Genomic DNA, 21,721 nt, shown 5'->3' on the forward strand with positions numbered 1-21,721 from the left:
GTTTCAGCACCTTGGACAGGGCTTTTAGAGCGCGGCCATTTGTCACAGCCACAGGAGCTAAAATATGACCCATTAGAGGCAGGTAGTGAATAGGTCAGCAAGAACGCAGAGCCCAAGCCATCCCCTTCCCTGTGTGACCCTGGAGAGACACTGCCGCCGTCGCAGGAACAGCTCAGCAACTATTGGGCTCGTTTGTTAAGCGCCTTGCATCGAGGAGACAAATGGACCACAAAACCAGGACAAAGTAGTTTCAGTCCCAAACAGGACAGAGGACGACAGCGCCTGACGCCTCACAGTGCTGATGTTACTGATGTGCTGTGCTCTCCTGTACAAGATAACCCAGCCTGGGTTCATTAGAGAGTCTGCTGCTTCAGAACTGTATGGTGAGGAGTATTCTTGGTATTTAGTAGAGCAGCTGCATGAGAAAGGAAGGATTGTATAAAGGAGATGACAGGTCCTTTTAGAGGCTTTTCATTTTCATTTCCTCACCTGTGCTTCTGGGTTCAACTGTGGTTCATCCCTGCTGAGAGGAGCGAATGATATGTCAAGGTGTAATATTCACAGCAAAACAAAACAAAACTAGGAGTATCTGATTCGTTTTTAAACTCTGTCAAAAAATAAAACTACATGCCAATACACAACTAAAAAGGAAAAAAAAAAAAAGCTCCTCCAAGTGAGTAATTGCTCACTGCTGAGGGCGCACACACAATATGTTGTGGCAGATCCAAAGGGAACGTCTCGAACAGGAATAGTTTTCCACGCAGCATCCACACCAACTGACAGGTTAAATTAAATCCACCCAGTGAAATTGAAACCAGGACTCAAATCTGCCTCGTCAGGACTCCACACAAACTAACAGCACAAAAACCTCACAAGCAGACCCTCAAGACTGCAAAGTTCACTGTACCCCACAGCACATAGGAGTTGGATGGAAAATCAGCCATCCATTTTTTAATATATTATATAAAAATGTTGGCCTTAGTGTGGTGCTGGTCCATAGCTCATGTTGTGTTAATGGAAAGATTCATCCTCTGGGGAGCATGCAGGTGCTAAGTAAATTTAATGGCAATCTGCACAGTAGATTGTGATATTTGTAGTGTAAAAATGACATTTTGGCCTGATGGTGGAACTACAGTAAAGGTTAGGAAGTTACATTAGGAATCATCCTGTGGTGATCATGAACATCCTCAGCAAATTAATGGTAATCCAACTTGCTTGAAAGTGTTGAACAGACAGAATAACAGGTAGACCAACATCACCACAGTTAGACCTTACCGCTTATCAAGGATACAGTGTTTATTAGAAAGGAAATCAAATTGTAAGCGTGACAAAAGTTGAGATAAAAATTGGTAGTGGTTGGTACAGTAACATGCTCATTATGACAATGCTAACATGATGTTTTGTTAGCATGGCAACACTTTGCACTAAACACAAAGTACAGCTAAGAGTGATGGGAATGTCAGCAGTTTTACAGATATTTGGTCATGAACCAAAGTAGAATTGTGACCCGATGATGACGCAAGATGAAAAGTCAGGGGATTACCAAAGTTATTACAACTCCCCAAAGGACCGAAGTGGTGAAGCAACCCACCAACACGCATACGGCCACGCCTCTAGCATGGCGAATAACAAATATTAGCCAACACATTACTTATTTCAATCTGATGTGAAATTATGTAAAAGTTGTATTTACATCACTACTGGAAATGAAACTAAAGTTTTTTTTGGAACTTCAAATTCCAAAACATTTCAAAGACTGTAAATGATTTAAATAACTTTCCACGAGAAACCACAGGTTTATATGCATGGAACCACAAGGTGCTCCAGGACCTTTTTTTTTGTCATTGTCTTTCCCAGTACTTCCCATCTCTTGTAGCTGTGACCAATCCAATAAACGTCAAAATTATAAAGTCATTAATTTTGCAGATATTCTCACATTTCTGCGTCGGAAGCCGGTAATATCCCCACCACACACCTCCATTCATCACAGAGTGACGCGCAGTAAATGAGATGCTGCTCAACAGAACAGATCTTAATAAAGATTGTGGGTGTTTGTGTTGAATACTCCATCCTTCAGCAACAGCCAATCAGAGGTGGGCGTTGCTCCGCTGCAGACATGATTAACTCACTGATGATTTTCCTCACAGGAACACGTCTGCTTGTTAATACCGAGCATGACAAGCAAACAGTTACGATCTACTCTGCAACTGAATGACGATATATGTGGCCAGACTGGGAGAATTAACCAGCCACTTCTGTCATTCCTCGTACCAGAGGTGGAAAACAACTAACTTATTCAAGGAAAGTAATTTACGTGCAGTTTCGAGGTTCTGAGACTTCTTCCTCCACAGGTGAGAGGGAAGTATTGTACTTGTACTCCATTTGTCTTACTGCTGCAGTTACTGGTCACTGTACGTACCACTGAGGAAACTGAGGTCATGGCATCTGTATTTTTTTCTGGGGATTTTGGGCTTTTAGTAACGGTTTACATTCTACAGTTAAAAACGTACACATGGTGAGTATTTTTGGGGTGATTTACGGTATCTTTAGACTCGGCATATTTACATTCGACTGCTTTTAGTCTTTTTGGGCTGTTAGTGGGATTTCAAGTCAAATCCTGGCTTCATTCAATATAAGATCAATTCATTAATGTTTTTTCTTTCCTTTTCCTTGTTTGTCCTTTACTTATTTCCTTCCTTCCTTCCTACCTCCCTGCTGTCCTTCACTGCAGTCTTTCCTTTCTTGTGTCCTTTGTTTCATCCACCTAACCTTATTCCTCCTCCCTCTCTCCTTCCTCTTTACCTTCTTCCTTTCACCTTACTCCTTTATTTCCCTTTCTTTAGCCTACCTCATTCCTTCCTTCCTTGCTTATCTAATTAATCTAAAAACATGTAAACTGGACATACAAGGTTTTTGTCAAACAATTAAAATTACTTCGACTCGAGTACTTTCCCATTTTACTGCAAATACTTGTTTAAATTATTTTCTTCAGTACATTTTTGACTGCAGGACTTATTACTTATGACAAAGTATTTTTACATTGTGGTTTAAGCAACAGATTTGCGTTCTTAAACCGTTGGGATTCATACATTAGTAAAATAAGTAAAATAAACCTGCTCATTAATATTCCACAACAAGCAGGCAGTAAACAGTTATGATATACTTTGCAACTGAATGACAACATCTGTGGCCAGATTCAGGTTTATCCCGCCATTTCTAAACTCCACATATAACTTCACATATAAATTACTCATTCCTTTTACTATAATGTCTGGCAGGGCAGTGGCTGCTTGAGTGAACATGTGCAGTTAGAACATCCTAATTCAAATAGACAATTTCCATGCACAGTGTTAAAACTACCCACCAAGATTTACTGCGGGGAAGGATTCACACATGCTCGAATATTATTTTAGTGCATTTGTCCACTTACTTGACTTGACTATTTTCTACTATCAGCCGTTGCCTTTAAGGTTGTGAATTAATGAGCTGACTCAATGGGCTCTTTGTAGCAGCAGACTTCAGGCCCTGAGGTATTGGATCAGCTCTACTCCTCCTCTATCAGCAATGTGAGAGGAGTTGAAGCAGCTTTGGCTGCTCGATGACGGAAATTCAAAACTCCTCAGCTGCTGCAGAATCCTTCCTCTCAGAGATGCTGCAGTATGTTTGAGGAATAAAACAAAGGTGGTGTTGGTGAGGCAGCAACAGACTGCTTTGTGATTTGAGTCGGTGTTGTAAGAGAGGAAGATCAGAAACTCATCAAAGACTGAAGAACAAACACGATACTCTACATCTACACTTGATATGTTGGAAATACAATAAAACCACAAAAAACAAGGCCGGCCGTCGAGCTTAATGAGCTCTGACTGCACGTTTAGTCCCAGCTGAATCATATCTGTAGTCATTATATATGATTACATTACCAGTGTTTACCCGCCACTCTTCCTCCATTTCATTTTCTGCTAATAATCCATGAAAACAGCCTAATGATCTCGGCTGAAGTGTACTAATACCTCTCATTACAGCACTTCCACTTTTAAAATGTCCCATTTCTCTGCTACGTGTTAGCGGGTAAAATAAACTCTGCGAGAGAGCAAAACTATTTTTCTCATGAATTATTACCCCATTACAAACATTTGGTATTTAGGCCAGGCCTTCAGCGTGTTGCTTTGGGTAAGTAAAACTAGAAACAAGCTCACATTTATCTAGCTTTCCTCATGCAGAACCTCCTGGGCTTTAAGTAATTATTCTTGCGCTCACCGGCCCATTAGGCTAAAACAACACCGCTGACTTTGGGTGATCTTGGAACACGGAGCTTTTTGAGCTTTTATTATTGTTTTATGATGGAGAGTCGCAGATGGCGAGCGTGCACTTAACCTCAGCTGATAAACTGAAGCAGATAGCAGTCACTTACAAGACAAGGTTATTTCCAGTAGAGAAGCAGGAACCATTCAGGCTGATTAATGACTTCCTCCGACTTATTTTTTTGTTCTCCTTGGCTCTGTGGTGGCTGTTACTGTTTTAATCTTTTCCAGGAAACACTGACTCAGGACATTCTGCTTCACATTCATACAGATGCAGACAGTCACAGTGGAAGCTACCAGATACAGCCAGTCCTCCACTGGTCACTGAGCAGCTATAATACACTCCTGGGGGTTCAGGGCTTTGCTCTCAATGAAGTGAGATCCAGATGAAAGCCCTAGAAAAAGCTGGTATTATTTTGTTAAACTACTATTTCCAAGGTCAAGAGTGAACTTTCACACTTGTATGTGCATCTTCAGTAAAAAGAGCACCATCCTTTACCGCCACAAGTCAGAGGATCAGGGTGGCGTTAATGTAGCCCGAGAGGCAAAACACAGTGCAGCGAAGGCGCTGTGTGGCCCTTCAGCCCTGTTGGGGACGGTCTCATTCACTGTGGGAGACAGTTCCCGATGCTTCCTGTGCACTGCTGTTCAAGTTCATCATGATACATTTAAACATATAGGTTAGTTCTCTTTCGTGAATGTTTTTTTTTATTGTAAAAATGAAACACAGTTTTGAAGTACCTCCATGTGAACCCTGTGTGATTAATGTGATTGTGAACAACTTTGAAGTATCAAACTTGAACCCTGACAGGTAACCTGAAAATGAGCCAGACTAGGACCAGGCTGGTCTAAGGGGACACGTTTCCATGGTAACTTAAATCAGAGTTTAAAATGTTAAACTGGTCATCATGCTTTATTAAAAACCCCTCAGATCTATTCTGAGAACAGTGTTATTGGTATCCCCAGGCCACAGAAGCTGGCAGAGGAGGATGTGCACACTCAAACCAGCCGACTGGTTCGCCCAAAGAGCCCAAACAGCAAAGAAAAGCATGTTCTCATTATATCTGAACCCAATCAGTATATAAGAAACGGCAGCACAAACATGTCCAAACAGAACCTGTGCATGTTCGCTTATGTGCAGCCTGAAGAAAGATGTTCCAGTTCTTACTCAGGTGTGCCAAGCCGCCAAGCCCATCGCTGCCCCCTGGCTTCCACTGTGGAAAACAACGATGCTTCACTCAAAATCATACTTTATTTGACATTAAGACAATAGACAAGCCACACCGGTACACCAAAATTTTTTTAACAATATGCTTCACTTTCATAAGAGAAAGTCATATCTGTACTGTGACAGATGACGCTCAACCAATCACATTATCCAACTACTAGTAAGCCTTCGGATTTCACAAAATCGGTTTGGACTCCTGGGAAATCTGAACAAACACCAGACCGGAGTTTTAGGCGAATCGGAGAGTTTTCTGGACCACACCTGAGTCTGACAGCAGCTTTCACACTTCACTGACCTCTCTGGGCAAACAGCCCTGGGTCTGAAAAACATTCCCCACAAAGAAATCGCCCTCAGAAATCTCCCTGTCTGCATACGAAGTGACCACCCGTGGGGTTCTGACCACATCCTTAAGAAACTGAACTAAAGACTCCCCAGAGCGAGCTGCTGGGATCAACGGAGTCTCAGAGGATGTTTTCAAGACTAAAACACCCCAGTGAAAACTGACATGCTAGTCTGGCTTCGCATCATTAACAGAAAAAATCCTGATGTGAGGAGGAATAGTTCACAACTGCTGCTAACGAGCTGCTTTCAGGCCTGTTTATTACCTGTGGATTTGCCACGGCTCCCTAACCTCTCTGTGGCTCCTTTCATCTCTCAGGTTCCTCATGGCTGCCATCAATGGCAGAGGGAGGGTGTGGTCTCGCTCCGGGAGAGCAGGCCGTGAATTCCCTCATCCTCCACCAAAGGCTTCTCTATGATTGCACATTCTGTAATGAATAATTTACCTTTTCCTAATCACCCAGTAAGCTGCTTCATTTAAACGCTGGCTTCCTCCTAGTGCAGTGATTAGAGCTGGGAGCCAAGGTGAGGGAGGAAGATTAGAGGAAAATTAAGACTGGGCTGTTGTGAGAGGTGCCGTCCTGCCGAACGGCGCTGCTCCGTTAGCTCTGCTCATTACTGCTCGGCCAAATGTCATCGCCATGCACAGCAGGCGTCTGCCGAACAATTGGAGCCATTATCGGGACAAATACCTCCACTTTAAAGCTTCGATCTCAGCTCGTCTTTTATCTTTAAAAAATAAAGTGAAATAAAATATCTCATGGCTCTAAGTGTTTCCAACTAACGTTCAGAGTTGTCCTGAGAGATCTTCCTTTGAGAATAATAGCTTCTTTTATGGATGTATTTTGGTCTCAAGTAGAGCTTTTGAGAGTGCATTTAGCTATGGATGTTTCAGCGATGCAGGACTGTGTAAACATGCGTCTGGACATGAAAGCTTTTTAAAAGCACTGATCTGAATCAGACAATTCAGCAGGCCGACTGGCAGCACTTTTCTCAGCGCTGCTCCGTCTCCACCGCAGCCGTCACGCTGATGGCACGCAATCTGATGACATTCAGACTCGGAGGAGAGTGCTTCAGCCTAAATTATTCCTCAGTGGAGCTGCTCAGTGGAAGGTTTACACTGGGAAGCTCCAACTGACCAATGACAGAAGACTGGGGTTATAAATGAGTAACTGGCAGGTGGAAATAAGAGTTCTTAGGCGGACCAATGACAATGAAAATACAAGGGTCTGAGTTTGTGTGGGAGGGTTGCTTCTGCTATCAGTGAGAAGATGAAATACGATCCAGGAAGTCCGGTTTGAGTAAAACATCTGAATTTTAAGGCTTATCAGATGCCAAAAGACTGCACAGCAGCTTATGATACTATACCTCTCTCTCTCTCTCTACTACAGAGTACAGTCTAGACCTGCTGAAAATCTGCACTACTAAATTAAAATGTCAACTGAGGAGGATCCTGAATTATTACTTAAAGTACAGGTCCACAATTTTTCAAGTCTTAAAACAATAGTGAGGTGCCCATATGAACACTGAACCAGGTTTTGCTGGCTGTGATCAGTCCTCCTGTTCAGACTGGACATTAAGAGACATCTTCCTAAAGCCCTTTCAATGTAGTCAGCAGTCAGATGATCAGACAGGCTGGAAACTTATTTGAAAGAGGAAATGAAGGTGAACGGTAAAATATTTACTCAAACTGTATATAAATATACTCAATACTCCTAGAAGCTACTTTTATATATCACTAAGTGCCGGGTTAACTCGAGCGGACCTAGTTCATACGACGTGGTCGGGGACAGTCTCTCCTGGAAGGTACTCATAGTGTTGCACTTGGTTTTTCACATGAAAAGTGCCACAAGTAATTTAACACTTTGATTACAGTATTTTACTTTATATTGTGAACTCTCACATTTTTTCAATGGCAATTTTTTGTCATGGGTCCCCTGACAACTTAATGAAGCCATGGCCAACACAAAGAAAACCGTTTTTGCTGGACGATGTGTTGTTTTTGTTCTGTCAGGATCCCCACTGAGCCAGCAGGGCGGTGTCACTGATGTGACGCAGTCTGAACATGACCTCAGTCAGTATTCCCGAAGTTTATGATTTCATATTTTATTGACTTTCACAAGAAAATACAGAGATCTTAAAATATTGATTAGTTCAATTGATCTGATTTTATGCTCCCATGCATTACAAAGTTCAGTTTCCTGCTACAAAAAGATGCTTTTCAGCACAGTTTGCAGTTAAGGTCGGCTTGTGAGGTGCTGAAATGATCAGTCGACCAATAATCTGATAATTGCTCAATCATTTAAATGGGATGCTCAACTTTTAAGCCAACACAAACGAGAAGTCCTTAAAGTGCTATGGATGAAACCATAACAGCTACTGAGCTTGCAAGTCAACAGATACAACTCCATGACAACTGAGCAAACTCCATCTGCTGATGAGTTCCAGAAAAAGCAAGTAAGTGGACCTTGAGTCAGAGGTTCGACTACGTTGAAACAGAATCACCGATCCGAACTACATTCTGCATAAAATACGTAAAAATAATTGATACAGCGGTCAAAAACAGATCTTTCCAAAAAAAACCTCCTGTGCCTGTGGGGTGTGTGTGTGTGTGTGTGTGTGTGTGTGTGCTCGTGTCCCGCCCCCTCCTGCTGACTCGCTACGTTTCCACCTCCACAACATCCAGGCAGCACCACACACCCATCTACTGCTTTAAGTCAACGACGTGGGCCCGACAGTAAAGTTACAAAGAGGAGCAGTCGCCACAAGGTGAGTAATGCTAGCATGACCAGCTAATGCTACTTCCAATTGACCCCTAGCTTCTCCCGGTTTGAGGCAAAACTGTTCCTGAAGCCATGTGTTGTTCTATTTACAGGGACATGCGGCCATACAACGTTATTAAAAATATCAAATTCAGAGGGGTGACACTGACCCAGGAACTGAGGTAAACAGTACCCAGTCAGCAGCATTTGAGTGAAAAACTCCCTACGGACTGGCCAAAAAGTTATCCGGTGTGTCACTGCCCATTTTTACTACTGCTGGGTGTGACAGAAAACATAATTTTCTGGGGTATTTCTGATTCAGTATTTGAAATATAAATTGAGGAAATAATTGATTTGATCTGATCTTTGAGTGCGTACTTAGATACGTATCGAATCGTCTGTGGGGAAGAGATACACGCAACTAGAAAATACTAAACATTTGCTTCTCAAATATGAGGATTTGCTGCTTTCCCTTCAGACAGCACCAACTGATCCGCTGCAGCTTGAGATTACTGCTGCACAGATTCTAAATTCAGGTAATAAGTGAACCATTACGAAATATGATTGCCGCCTCCGACAAAAGGCCTCAGAAATATCCACCATATCCAGATTGACCACCACAGAAACAAGATCTTACTGTTGCTTGCTCGAGTGCAACTTCTGTTATGAATTGGCGCTATATAAACTGAATTGTAAGCTTTTTTAACCAGGCAGCAATCGTGACTTAACTGTCACAGTCTGAGATCAAACAACCCAACTGTCCATTTATATCTTCTGAAATCCCCAATCTATTAGGTAAAAGTACGGCTAAATATAGACACGAGTCAGAGCAACAGGCCTCTTTGTGTGCATGCAGCAGCAGCAAGTCTGCCATTCAAACAGAAGCAGCGTCTCTAAACACGACCCGTCCCGCGGCCTCAGCAGGGGGGAAGCTGATATGAGAGAGACCTCTACAGAGACAAAGCAGCCAGGGAAACAAACAGCTCTGATATTTTTATCAAACTGTCGGCAAAATCCATCCTTTATTGATAAAAACCTGTTCAGGCTTCCACGCTGAAAGCCCAGAAATCGCAGCGGTTTGACTGTCTCTCTGTACAACCCCAGATGCCTTCACTGCTTCACTGCGAACAGGAACCTGGATGGTACACCTGGGGAAGCAGGGCTGGATTCATCGACACGCCCGAGGTTGTTCTGAGCACTACAGCAGCGTCGGACTGAACATTAAACCAGCTGAGAGTTTAAAAAGCACAGTTTGAATCAAGTGTTCGGAGGTTTCTATTTGGCACAGATGTGTGATGATAACGCCTACTCAATAGCCTGATAACAGTCAAACCGGGTGAAGTTACAGACTGGTGGGGGAACATAGTGGAGCATTTAGCAGATAAAGAGTCAGATATTTTACTCACAAGTTGTTGGAGACCAGACCAGAGCTAAATGAGAGTGAATATAATATATAGAAACACTTTGTTAAATATCTGCTGGATGTGTAAAAAAGGCAAATATTTGCTAACAGGTTTTGCCGTATCAATTTAAAAGGTGATCATATGTCAGTGTTGTTATCACAACTTGTTTCCGCTGCCCCCTAAGTGGTCAAAAAATCAGTTATTGCAGGTGTCAGATAAAGTACACAGTGCTAGTGTCACATGGCCGTCGTAGGGCATCTCAGACTCAGAGCTTATGAGATTCAGCCCTGCTTTTCCAGCCTCGGCTACACGTTGCTTTACTTGTGCACGTTCTGTGCTAACACTGTAAAACATGTTAGACTGCGAATACGTGTACAGTTGTAATGCTAATGTGCTAATGTTAAATTAACAAAAATGTTAGTGTTTGTTTATCCAAATGAAAGTTAATTTTATAAACCAACAGCTTTAGTTAGTTTTATTTACAGTAAGCTTTATCGAGTCTGCTTTAAAGGATAAATCAGGGCATTTTTCTCTTAGCCTCATGTTCTCACATTTTTCCGTCATGACAATTTAAAATGTCATTACTTCAATAAAGAGCTTCACAGAGTGTCTGAAATGACCTCCTATTTACTGTCTAGTGTGAATTTGAGTGTGAAATGTATCCAATATATGGCGCCCTCAAAAATTCCCACAACAGGAAAGACGAAGAAGTGTCCATGGCATTTAATCTACTTTGTGCTAACAATTTGAAAATCACAGTTATGTGATTGATGGCGCTCACTATGAGGTGAACTACTAAGTGTCCATTATATAGCTAGACACAAGATTAACTAAAAACACATTCGGTTTGAGCTGATGTTGTCTGGGTTCAAATGGAGGAGGGGGCCCCTGAAGCAAAATCCAACGTCAGGTCCAAAAAATGCTGAAGCCTGCCCTGCTTAGGGCATGTTTTCCCCTGATTACTGTCCGTCTTTTGGTTCAGACCAGTCGTCGGCTGGTTTAAAATCTCTGCACACAGGACTCCCTACCTGATATGTGTTTCTACCAGTGAGTGAAACCACATTATGTCAAATATCCAATCCAAACTTTCCCCGACATCCATGCATGTGAAGGGGAACAGGCAGCTTAGAAGAGAAACACCCTGAATGTCTGTCCACCGTTCCAGACCGGAGGACGCCTCGGTCACAGTGTGCACGCCGTTCGATTTGTCACCTTACGTAACCGCAGGCCGGTGTGATCAATGGGAGAGTCTGGACTGGAGTGAATTCTGCCTGCTGGTTAAATGCTCCAGGGATCGATGACATAATGACTTGCCTGAGTTCATCTGCTCCGAGGTGTACTTTTGGAGGCCGAACAGTCATTTCCTCCCCTTCTATTGAGTGGAGTGTACTGTAGCAGGAGACGGCTCTCGCTCCCGACAGATAGTCTTTACACTTCCCAGGCAGGCGATGCAAAGAGAAAATAGATCCATCAATCTCCCCTTAATGCTGAGAACCTGATGAGAAAACATTCGGCGGACATCGAGTTGAAGTGTAACAGTTGCCGTCCTGGGGTGAAAATAGCCTGAATTCATCACCGGATGTATCTACTCAGAAAAACCCTGCAGCACGCCAAGTCGGGCCGGGTTGCTATTGTCAATAAATGTTTAAAGCTACGCTGTGAGGTTTTAGAAAAAGCTAATTTAAACCTATACATGGTCCAGAAGAGGGTGATTTATCTTAGCACTGAGCGAGTGGAGCGTTCAGAGAGAAAACAGCATCCCGAGAGTACATGAAGCTATAAAATTAGCTGTTTGGCAGCATCTCTTCTACCTTCTCATCAAGACAGGAATAAAAAAAAAAAACTCCCACCTTACCTACCTCACCTTGTTCAAATGGTTGTTTTGTTTTGTAATAAGATGAAAGATTCATTTATTAAAACTGACTCAGCAGCTTCTCTGCACCTCTGGACTGGAAACCCACCATGGCTGTTTAAAGCTTTTTTTTTTTTTTACCAACTGCAAATGTGTAGCCTTATTATATGGTTCATTTTAGGATCATAGCAGCCACTGCAGAACCCCGATAATAAACGGTTGTAATATGAAAGTCCTGTCAGCTGGAGTGTGATGTTAACGACACGTTGGTCTGAATTATTTGCTATTAGTTATTAGTTCTTTCATTGTTTCACTTCTGTTTTAAACCTTAATGAATCCAGAGAAAGTCAACTTGATTCTGCCACCCTTAGTGCTTCTGATATTCAGTTTTTTGTTATTGTTATATTGTCAACAAATCCCATGAAAAGTCTCAAACCAACGATGAACGTATCTGCTAACAGGTGTTGTGTGTGAATCACAGCTGATGCATCTTCGTCCTCCATTGTTGTCCAGAAACTATTAAAACACATCAGCGAGCCGCTCTGCTGCACTGGGTGACGTGTTCCTTCATCACCATGAACACACACACTGTAGTTTATTCTGACTCAGCCCCACACACACCGTCCTGCTGCCGCAAACACTCACTACAGCACCACATGTGGATTCATCCGCCGCTGGAAATAGTCCCCAACAAATGCACTCTTTCCTCCTGTTAGTTTGATAAAAACGTCTTCAGCGGGAACCAGTGGGCTTGGATCTGAGAGCCACAGAACGGCTAGAGTCAGAAAGTACTGATGGACAGGCTGAAGGGCTCAGCAAGGTGCCTCTGCCAAACTGCGTGCCATCTCCTCTGCACTGACGTAAGCAGGAAAAGCCACACCTGATGTCCTTCGAGCTATGTGGTTGCCATGGTGTTTTAAAAAGGAGGCAGAAGTGATTGGCTTAAACTACCAAAGACCAATGAGCCAATCAGCAACAAGGGGCCAAATGAAGTTGGTGTTGGCCGCAGACCATACATTTTTTAAAAATGTCAAGAGGAACTTGAGCGCCTGCCACACTTATATAGGTTGGAAGTTTGTGAGTGTGCATGTAAGAGTGCATTTTAATAAAATGGTAACATAAATCTGTATGTGATTTGATCCAGGACATTTGATGGAATGATATGAAATCATACAGCTTCAATGATGATACAAAACACATGTGATTCTGACAGACAGGTTTCCAAATGTAGAGACATTCAAAAGGAAAGTTAAAGAGAAAATGTAAAAGTTAAAAAAGTTTCAGTTGGCCAGATGAAAGTGTGACTCTCTCCTGATGTAAACTAGCTACCTGATGTGTAAGTGATATTTTTGTAGCTTTTTTCAAACCCCCGCTGGCTGCTGTCAGGATCGCTGTCAGATTTCAGTCTAGCTGAGTGGCAGACGGCTTCACACTGGACGAGCTCGACCAAACTCAGCATGATGAAATCAAACATGTTTAAAAAATGCCGGCTAAAAAGACAGTCTACAGTCTTAAACAGGAGAACAGCTAGAAAAGCAGAGAAAACCTGCCTGGGACTTTAAACCTGCGGGTTTTGGCCTTATTTGATGGACATCTGCTCTTACATTACTACGGTTTAAATCCTCAGTTAAAATGAAGTTATATTTAAAGCCCGTGTGTCAGCAGTTTGAAGTCATTATAGCATCTGTCAAATTGTTATGATAGCAAAGTTTTTGTTTGAAGAAAAAAAGTGAAAATTCAGTCAATGTGTCCCTGGGTTGGATCCATAAGGACTCACCAAAATCTCTTTCTGTCACTCAAACCTGCAGAGGAATTTAGCTATAAAATTCAGTCATTTACAGATAGTATTAATAAAAGGGTGTGCACATAAGACATGAGATAATAATGAAGGCATTTTAAGGTGACTATATGGGATGTTTGTCCACTTATGTTTCACATATGAACCCCAGATTGCCATTCAGCAGTTAGAACATTTAACAGGACTCAGACAGGAGTCTGCAGCCATGCTAGCGGCCTGTGAGACTGTACTTAGACACAGTGGTTCTGGAGCTAAATGCTAATATCAGCACGCTGAGATGTGTAACTAATACCATGCTCACAATCTTAGTTTAGCATGTGTCGACCTGATGGTGGCGCTAGATGGAAAGTCAGAGGATCAGCAGAGTTAATACAGTTCATCCTGAGGGGAGCATGAACGATGAAGCACGTTTCATGAAAATCCATCCGATAATTGTTGAGACATTTCACTAAAAACCACAAAGGTGAACCTCATGGTGGCGCTAGCGGAATACTCAGGGGATCACTAAAGTCTTCAGGGATTCATCCTCTGGGGAACATGAATGTTGCTGAGATATTTCAGTCTGGACCAAAGTGGGGGACCTACTGGCCGACTAACATTCCCGTCCAAGGAGACAATTTAGAGCACTTACTATGTCTGAATCGACATCATTTAAAAATTCTGCTGAATACTCAGTTTTATAACTCGGCGTTTTCATAGCATATTTATTTGACCTGTTGATTTTATTCCATTGTTGTTGCTTTACCAATCTCGGTTTGGCATTTCAACCATTACACACTGTTTAATTGTACTTTCTGTGTTCATCACATCATTTGTCTGTTTTCAGTTTAGTGCTTAAGTGTTATAATACTTATCTTTAAGGAATTGTATTATATTAAATTTAACCTATTAATTGAAATGTTGACATCTAAGGCACAACCTGTTGTGTGATGACCACGTGCTCTGAATTCCAGTGACTTTGTTCCTGTTGTGGTGAAGGTCCAACACCCCCTGCGGGATGTTGGGAGATCGACTGAAATATTAAGCGGACCATATTGAAAGATGGAGTTGGCCTCTGAGGAGCGGGAGGGAGGAGATGCACCAATAAAGAGCGTGGAGGTAATAGGAGATGAGGGGTCAAAGGGCACCCCGTCCCTCAAAGGAGAATAAAAATGAGGTTGAGATAAATCACCGCTGGCTGGAGGTCATCCCCTCCAGATGGCCACAACACCTCCAACAAACTCCTCATCTTCAGAGCGAGACAACGGACGCACACAACGTTCATGACACGACCTTGAAGATCCAAAACAGCTCGAAAACTTCTGATGTGTTTTGAGCGAAGAGGGATTTTAAACCTCACAACTTCCAGAGAAAATCCCCCGGGCCAACCAGTAAGTAGGCCGACGCGAGCGCAGCCAATTCTGCCAACAGCACACATACGTTTTGACATGCTAATAAAAGATTGATCCACATGACTTTACCATGTGTGCGGTGAATTATGCAGTAAATAATGCAACATACTGTATTAATAATGAACATGTTCATTTAGAGGTTACAAATGAAAGGAAATCAAACTTTCTTTTACTGATCAAGGATGTTTAAAGGCTTAATCAGTAATTTTTTTCTTGACCATATCTACTATATATCATATACAGTTGACATAAACTAATACAGGTTGAATATGGATGAACAGTGATATAAAATAATATTCTCAATTACATTGTTCACTCACTGTTTATCTGTCAAACCTGTGACGTCACTGGTGCTGATGATCTTAATGGGAATGACTTGCACCAGCTGGATCAGAAGCTGGAGACCTTAAACATCACACACTTCATTAGGGATGTTCCAATCAAGTTTGTTTAGCCCCGATCCCGATCTGAGTCCTTTAACACTGGGTATCGACCGATACCGAGTCTGATGCGATACTTATGTTTAACTGAATGTTGATTAAATATGTATCTGACACATTGAAATAAGAGCTGTAGATACTAAATCTGACTCACCTTATTTTTCACGAGCTACTTGATCCAAATACTGAAGGTCCTGATTCAAAACTATTAAGTTGATCAGCTTAAATTATTGATATATGAATAAAAGTTTAACTGGGAGAATGTGACCCGACACAGTGGTGTTACAGAGTGCAGGTTCTTCCCTCACAAATGATCTTTGGCGGAGTACAGACACCGGCTGCAGAGAGCACTTTAACCAGACAACAAGTTTAGTTTTGGCCTGTTATCAAGTTATTCACTGAATTAAGGTTGATAAGTGACAGCTGGTATGACCTGCCCCCAGGACATTTGTCATTTTAACCTGCGAAAGCGACAGTTAGTGCTGGCTAAAAATGAGAAACTGCTGTTTTGTACACTGAGCTTTGCTAATAAGAAAGAGAGAGTTAGAGTCAGAGCTTAGCAAAACCGCGTAACGTTATTTTGTCAATCCGGGTGTCAGATGTCAGAGTCACTCGACCCCAGTGGGGACATATACATTCACATTCACACACTCCTTAATTTTCAAAATGCTGCACTGTGGAGCCTGGCTGTCATTAAGGAGAGCGGCAACACTAGCAGGCTGAGGGGGACAAAACACAGAGTGTTAGAGTTCAGTAAAGAAAGGATGGGATTTTGATCGGCTTTAGTTTAGCCAATACCGATCCATTTAAATATGCCCTGATCGGCTCAGGACATCTCTACACTTAATGGACTTATTAACAGACAAACTGCAGCTGGCCCAGATTTGAATGGGCTCACGGGACATGAGTTTAGTCATTATTTATTCTGTCATGAATGGAAGTGTTGAGCAAGTGGAAATTTTGACCTGTTGGTGGCGCTAGATGAACAATAAGAGCCTTAAAGCATTTAGTATTCATCTTTTGAAGACTATGAACGTCTGTACCAGATGTCATGGAAATCCATCCAATAGTTGTTGACATATTTTAGACTGGACCATAATGACAGAATGACCAACCAACTGACAGAGCCCACTAGTGGAGCTAAAAATATAAAGCCTCAAATCCAAAAATATGACTTCAGTCAGTGTGCGCTGCTAGTTTCCACCTTAATTAATATTCTGATCATCACCGCATGAGGAAATGAAGAAAAGAGCAATCAATTATTGCCTGAGAAGGATTGACAGGTGGCAGAGAAATGAAATCAATGTTATTAATACTCTCACACAGAGAATAATGAACCCCCGCAGCACCTCCTCCACCTCCACCTCCACCTCGACCCCTGATATGTGCCTCTGTGTTGCTTGGTCAGCGCTGTTAAAGAGCGCTGTGGGTGGTGTGACTGACATTTCCTGGTCAACATGCTGCTTTCAACCTTTTGATGGAGTACGTATACTGTATGTGTGTGGGCTGGAGAGATGTGAGCGCTGATTTTGATCACTGCCATTATCTGCGAGGGCATTTAAGTGCCCTTCAGGAACATCAGATAACCATAACAATTAACTCTTCTGATCGATAGTTCCCTGGCGTCTGTGCAGACGGGCTGGCTGACCGAGCAGCCCTCAAGCTGCAGGTTACTGAGGTGAAAACACAACACCAGCCTTCTATCTGCAAGTCGGGATGTTTACAGTAGGCTGAAAACACCTTTCAGTACTCACATTTTAGCCTGAAGTCAAAGGAATATAATGAACTCATATCCCAGCCTGCCTGTCGACTGAATCAAAGCTGTTATTTCTGGGTTGTTGTTTTTTTTTTTTTTAAATCTGACGAAGCGACGACGTCTCAGCCTCCACAGATTCTCATTATATCTTTTTTTCTTCTGCTAACCTGTTAGTTTGTTGTCAGCATCCTGGAAGAAACAGATTTCGCCTTCTGCTAATTTAAAAGATATGTGGAAAACATTTGGGTTCTCTTCAGTAAAAATCTAAACTTGCACAATAATAAAAATGGCACAGATATTATTTTCCAAAAATTAAGTTGAAAAAAATGCTTGTGTAGGTTTCACTGTCTGTTTATGGCATTGTTTTTTCCAATAACATGTTAATTTTATCAATAACATTTAAATGTTAGTAATGTAGTAATCTCACAGGATACAAATATGTATGAGTACAAAGCTGCACTTTACGTTTCTGCCAATGAAAACGGAGAAAATAACAGGTACTGAAGTATTTGATACTGTTAACTACTTTGTCTTTCAGTACAACTAAACAAGTCCTGAAAACTAGACAAAATATGTTGTTTCTCTGTTGAAAAATTATTCAAATGACTTTTATCTTGATCCTCCACCACCATGGTTAAGGCTTGGTTAAGTTTAGGCACAAAAAACTATTTGGCTAAGCTAAGGACATAATCGCAGTCATGGTTAAAAAACAAGACGGTGTTTACTATTGGTGGAAAACAGCGGTCTCTGTTGTCCAAGCTACATGCTTTGCTGATCCAGCCTCCACCCCCACCTCCTCCTTAAGAGCCTTTGCGGCGCTGTAATTATGTCATGCTACAGCCTTTGCTTCTGACATTCAGTGGTCACATATTTCGCAGCCATATGACGTCCAGGTGAGGTAAACACAGTATTTAGGAATTTGAACAAACAACCAATGCTGTGGTTTTCCTGCTGTATAGGAGAGTAAGAGAGAAAGTATAGGCTACGTTACGCGTGGCTGAAAAACACAGAGTAGAAGAAGTAGAGGTTGCGAACAGGAAACAAAGTCAGTTGCCAACCGCCAATAAACCTCAAACAGAAGAGAGGAGAGAGAGGACTAATTTATTTTTCTTCTTCTTCTTCTTCAGCGGAAACAGCTGATCAGTCATGTGAGTTAAATGTTCGCTACGTCAGAACTTATTTGGAAAAGGTGTTTCCAGCTCCCATTAAGAGCATGAACTCTTTTTGAAAAAGGCAAAAAAAACACCGCAAGTGAGCTTTTCTAATGTGATACTTCAAAATGTGCATAGAAATCCGTTGATGGAAACACGGCTACAGTTAGAGGCTAACTGGTGCAGAAAGTGGAACATCTAGCAGAGCAGAGCCAGATATTTCCCTCAGGAGTTGGTGGAGACCAAAACAAAGCTAAAAGGGGAATGAATATTGGACTTATATTCATCAGGTGGACACAAACACCTCTCCAGATGAATGCTACTGTTGCTCTGTGTCTGCTGGATGTGTAAATAGGCAACTGTTTGCTAACACATTAGCCATCACAAGGCTTTCCACCCCCTGGTGGTCATAACTGTTTTTCATGGGACTACTGATAAAACTAAAAAGATACAATAACAACAGCCTTGTCCTTTAACATGCATCAGGTGGCAAGAAGAGGGATTCGAGTGAGATGGTTTGACATGGTCTGATTTTTTCTGTTTCTACTGGATGTGTAAGATCAGATCGGTTTTTAAACTGTCTCAGAAGAACTTTGGGTTCAGTCAGAAATTTCTCTTCTAATGTTACAGCAGAAACACATCTCAGAGACGCGTGGAGACTTGGAGATGTCTGGCAAACTGCTAAGACTAGGCGCCCATAAGTCCAATCACCTTCCTCTTAGACTTAGAGAAAATCTTCAAAACTTTTTCACTCTTGTTAAAATCAGGTAATGGTGATCCCCCTCCAGAGAAGAACTTGATGTCTTTTTAAAGGTCTAATTGTAGAAACCCTCCTCTTCAGACCATCTGTCTCTGTCAGATGTCTGCCTCCAACTACTGCTCTGATGTATCCATCAAACAGAATTTCCCCCAAACCAGTTAAACTGTTTGAGCTGACTACTAAGAACTTACTTTCTCTTTCTGGCTCCATTTAGTAGTTTGGCGTATGTTTGTTCTTCCTGTGGATGACTGGCGTGTGTAGACAATATATTATTACATCAAGGTATTTTCTGAAGCTCTAGTGGAGTTTGAAAACAGAAAATGTTTTAGTGATTTCAAACATTAAACAGTAAATGTCAGGTTTTCTGTCAGATCCCCAGAATCAAAGAGAAAGGACTTCTGTCTAGAGCCGCCATTTTGTACCGACGCTAAACACAACAGGGATAAATCCATCAGAGAAGAAGAACACAGAGAGCAGTTTCTACACCCACAGGAGCAGGAAATAGACCAGAATGCAATGCAGCTGCAAGACAGGTTGTCGTCTGAATAAAGGTCTCTCACTTTTTTCTCAACTGAGAAATCTCTGAGCTGTGGTTATGGTTCTCTCCAGCTGCACATAAAATCTGAGCTAAAAGGAACAAGTTCACACCCCTGCACTTGGGGCCACAGGAAGGCATTCTGGGAAACGGAGGAAATCAGACAGTAAATTCAAAGTAGACTAATCGATCTGAGAGATGTGGATTCCCCAAAAAGTAGATTAAACCCTGCTGGAAAGTGCTGAACATCCCAGGGCCCAGTCTGATGAGATCCAACATGAGAGGACATGGTTGGATTTTTTTCCTCCCTGCACTGTAGGAGATTCATTTTGCGCTTAGTGAGTCCTCGCTTCTTTTCCTCAAAAGAGCACACAGACATGAAGCACGTTTCCTTTCATGTCCTGTCACAAGTTAGAAAACAGTTTTCATCAGACAGAGTACGGCTGCACTCGTTCCTCTACCTCCCAGGGGTGACAGCTTATTTATTCAGAGAGGCTCTTTACAGGCCGGCCTCTGTGCGCTACATGGCAGAGCTGTGAATTCATAAATGGCAAATAAGCTCTAACTGTCAACCCAGGTGCCCAAAGGGGAGTCCGGCAGTTAGCCCGCTGCTCAGTTGGTCCACACTTTTCAGAAAAACAAGAAGAGAGCGTGTAGATGGTAAAGATGGAGTCAGTTTGCTCTGAATCAGAGGAAGCCTCCTGGGAGCTTCATTAGGAGATCTGCAGCCTAATTTAAGACCTTGTTTAAAGCAATCATAGAAGTACAGAGGCAGACTATGATCCCAGTGGGAAACCAGCTGCGTTTTAAGCTGCAACTGGCCGCCACAGTCTCAACGTATGGTCACATTCATCTTCAGTCCAACGAATATGTCCCACACTCAGCGCCAAAAGAAGACGTGATGTCACGGGTACGACAAAGGTAATAAAGAAATATTTAGCAGAGTGATCATAAACTGTAACCAGTCAATGAGAGCAATGGTGCAGTTCGTAGTCTGGTAGTGTAACATCGTAAAAAAAAAAAAAAATGGGATAATGGTACATGACTAGAACGACTCCTCCATTTTCAAACACAAGATGCATCAAGCAACCGAGTGTCCTAGACATTTCATTTATATACTACTAATTAGTTTTGCCAAATACGTTTTGTAAGAAATGTAATTCATGCATGGATTATGTTCACCAGCAACATTTTTTTTCGAGTGAAGGAAGTGCTACATTTTTGTACCACAAGGAAGTCAGAGGGAGACGGGCAGGGTGGATGGTAGCCATACAAAGTGCAGGACTTTGACACTGAAGACCAGGATTTTTTTCTCTCAAGTCCTGCATGTGGTTTGGGCAAGAAAAGCACTTTTGGTTAAAGAAAGGCAAACATTTTTACAACATATAGCATTACATTAATCATGCTTCGGCAATAACTTTAAAACCATGTCAATGAGCAGTAGCATAAATGATTTGTCAAGCAGTAATACATGAGAATCAGGTTAAATGTTGCAATGAATGATCCACACTACAATCTGGAAATACAGAAGAAGCTAAAATGATCGCGAAACATCTGAAAATCAATGTTGACCATGTTTAATTAAAAAGTAAAGGGACTTTCACACTACAGACACCATCTACTCTTTGTTCTCTCACCCTCTGTATTCACTGCCCGTCCCTTTCTCTGCGACTCCTCACTGTCTCTCCTGCCAAAGTGTATGCAAAATAAATTTGTCAAATTATATACGCCTTCCTTATTTCATCTTCGTGTTTGAGTTTGTATCATTTTGGATTTGAATTATACAAATGTCAGTACATACACGTAAGCAAAATGTGTTCTACAATAATCTATTTATATAATAATAGTATATTATTACACTATAGCTATGCCAGGTGTTCGTGTTGCTGTTACATTGAGCCTATAGGTTCCACTTTAACTGCCAAAGAACATATACTGCCTATCTCCGGGGTAATTACATTGTTTGGATTGGATCAGGTCAGGTTTTGTTTGTGTTGAACAGCAC

At 41.9% G+C, this 21,721-nt stretch overlaps 1 protein-coding gene across 1 annotated transcript in view; it reads right to left on the reverse strand.

Annotated features, from left to right (window-relative positions):
- immp2l (inner mitochondrial membrane peptidase subunit 2) overlaps positions 1-21,721 on the reverse strand; it is a 148,674-nt gene that overhangs the window by 47,299 nt on the left and 79,654 nt on the right. The gene's annotated exons all lie outside the window — the stretch shown is intronic.

The sequence above is a fragment of the Siniperca chuatsi genome, linkage group LG4, assembly GCF_020085105.1.
Source record: "Siniperca chuatsi isolate FFG_IHB_CAS linkage group LG4, ASM2008510v1, whole genome shotgun sequence".
NCBI classification, from domain to species: Eukaryota; Metazoa; Chordata; class Actinopteri; order Centrarchiformes; family Sinipercidae; genus Siniperca; species Siniperca chuatsi.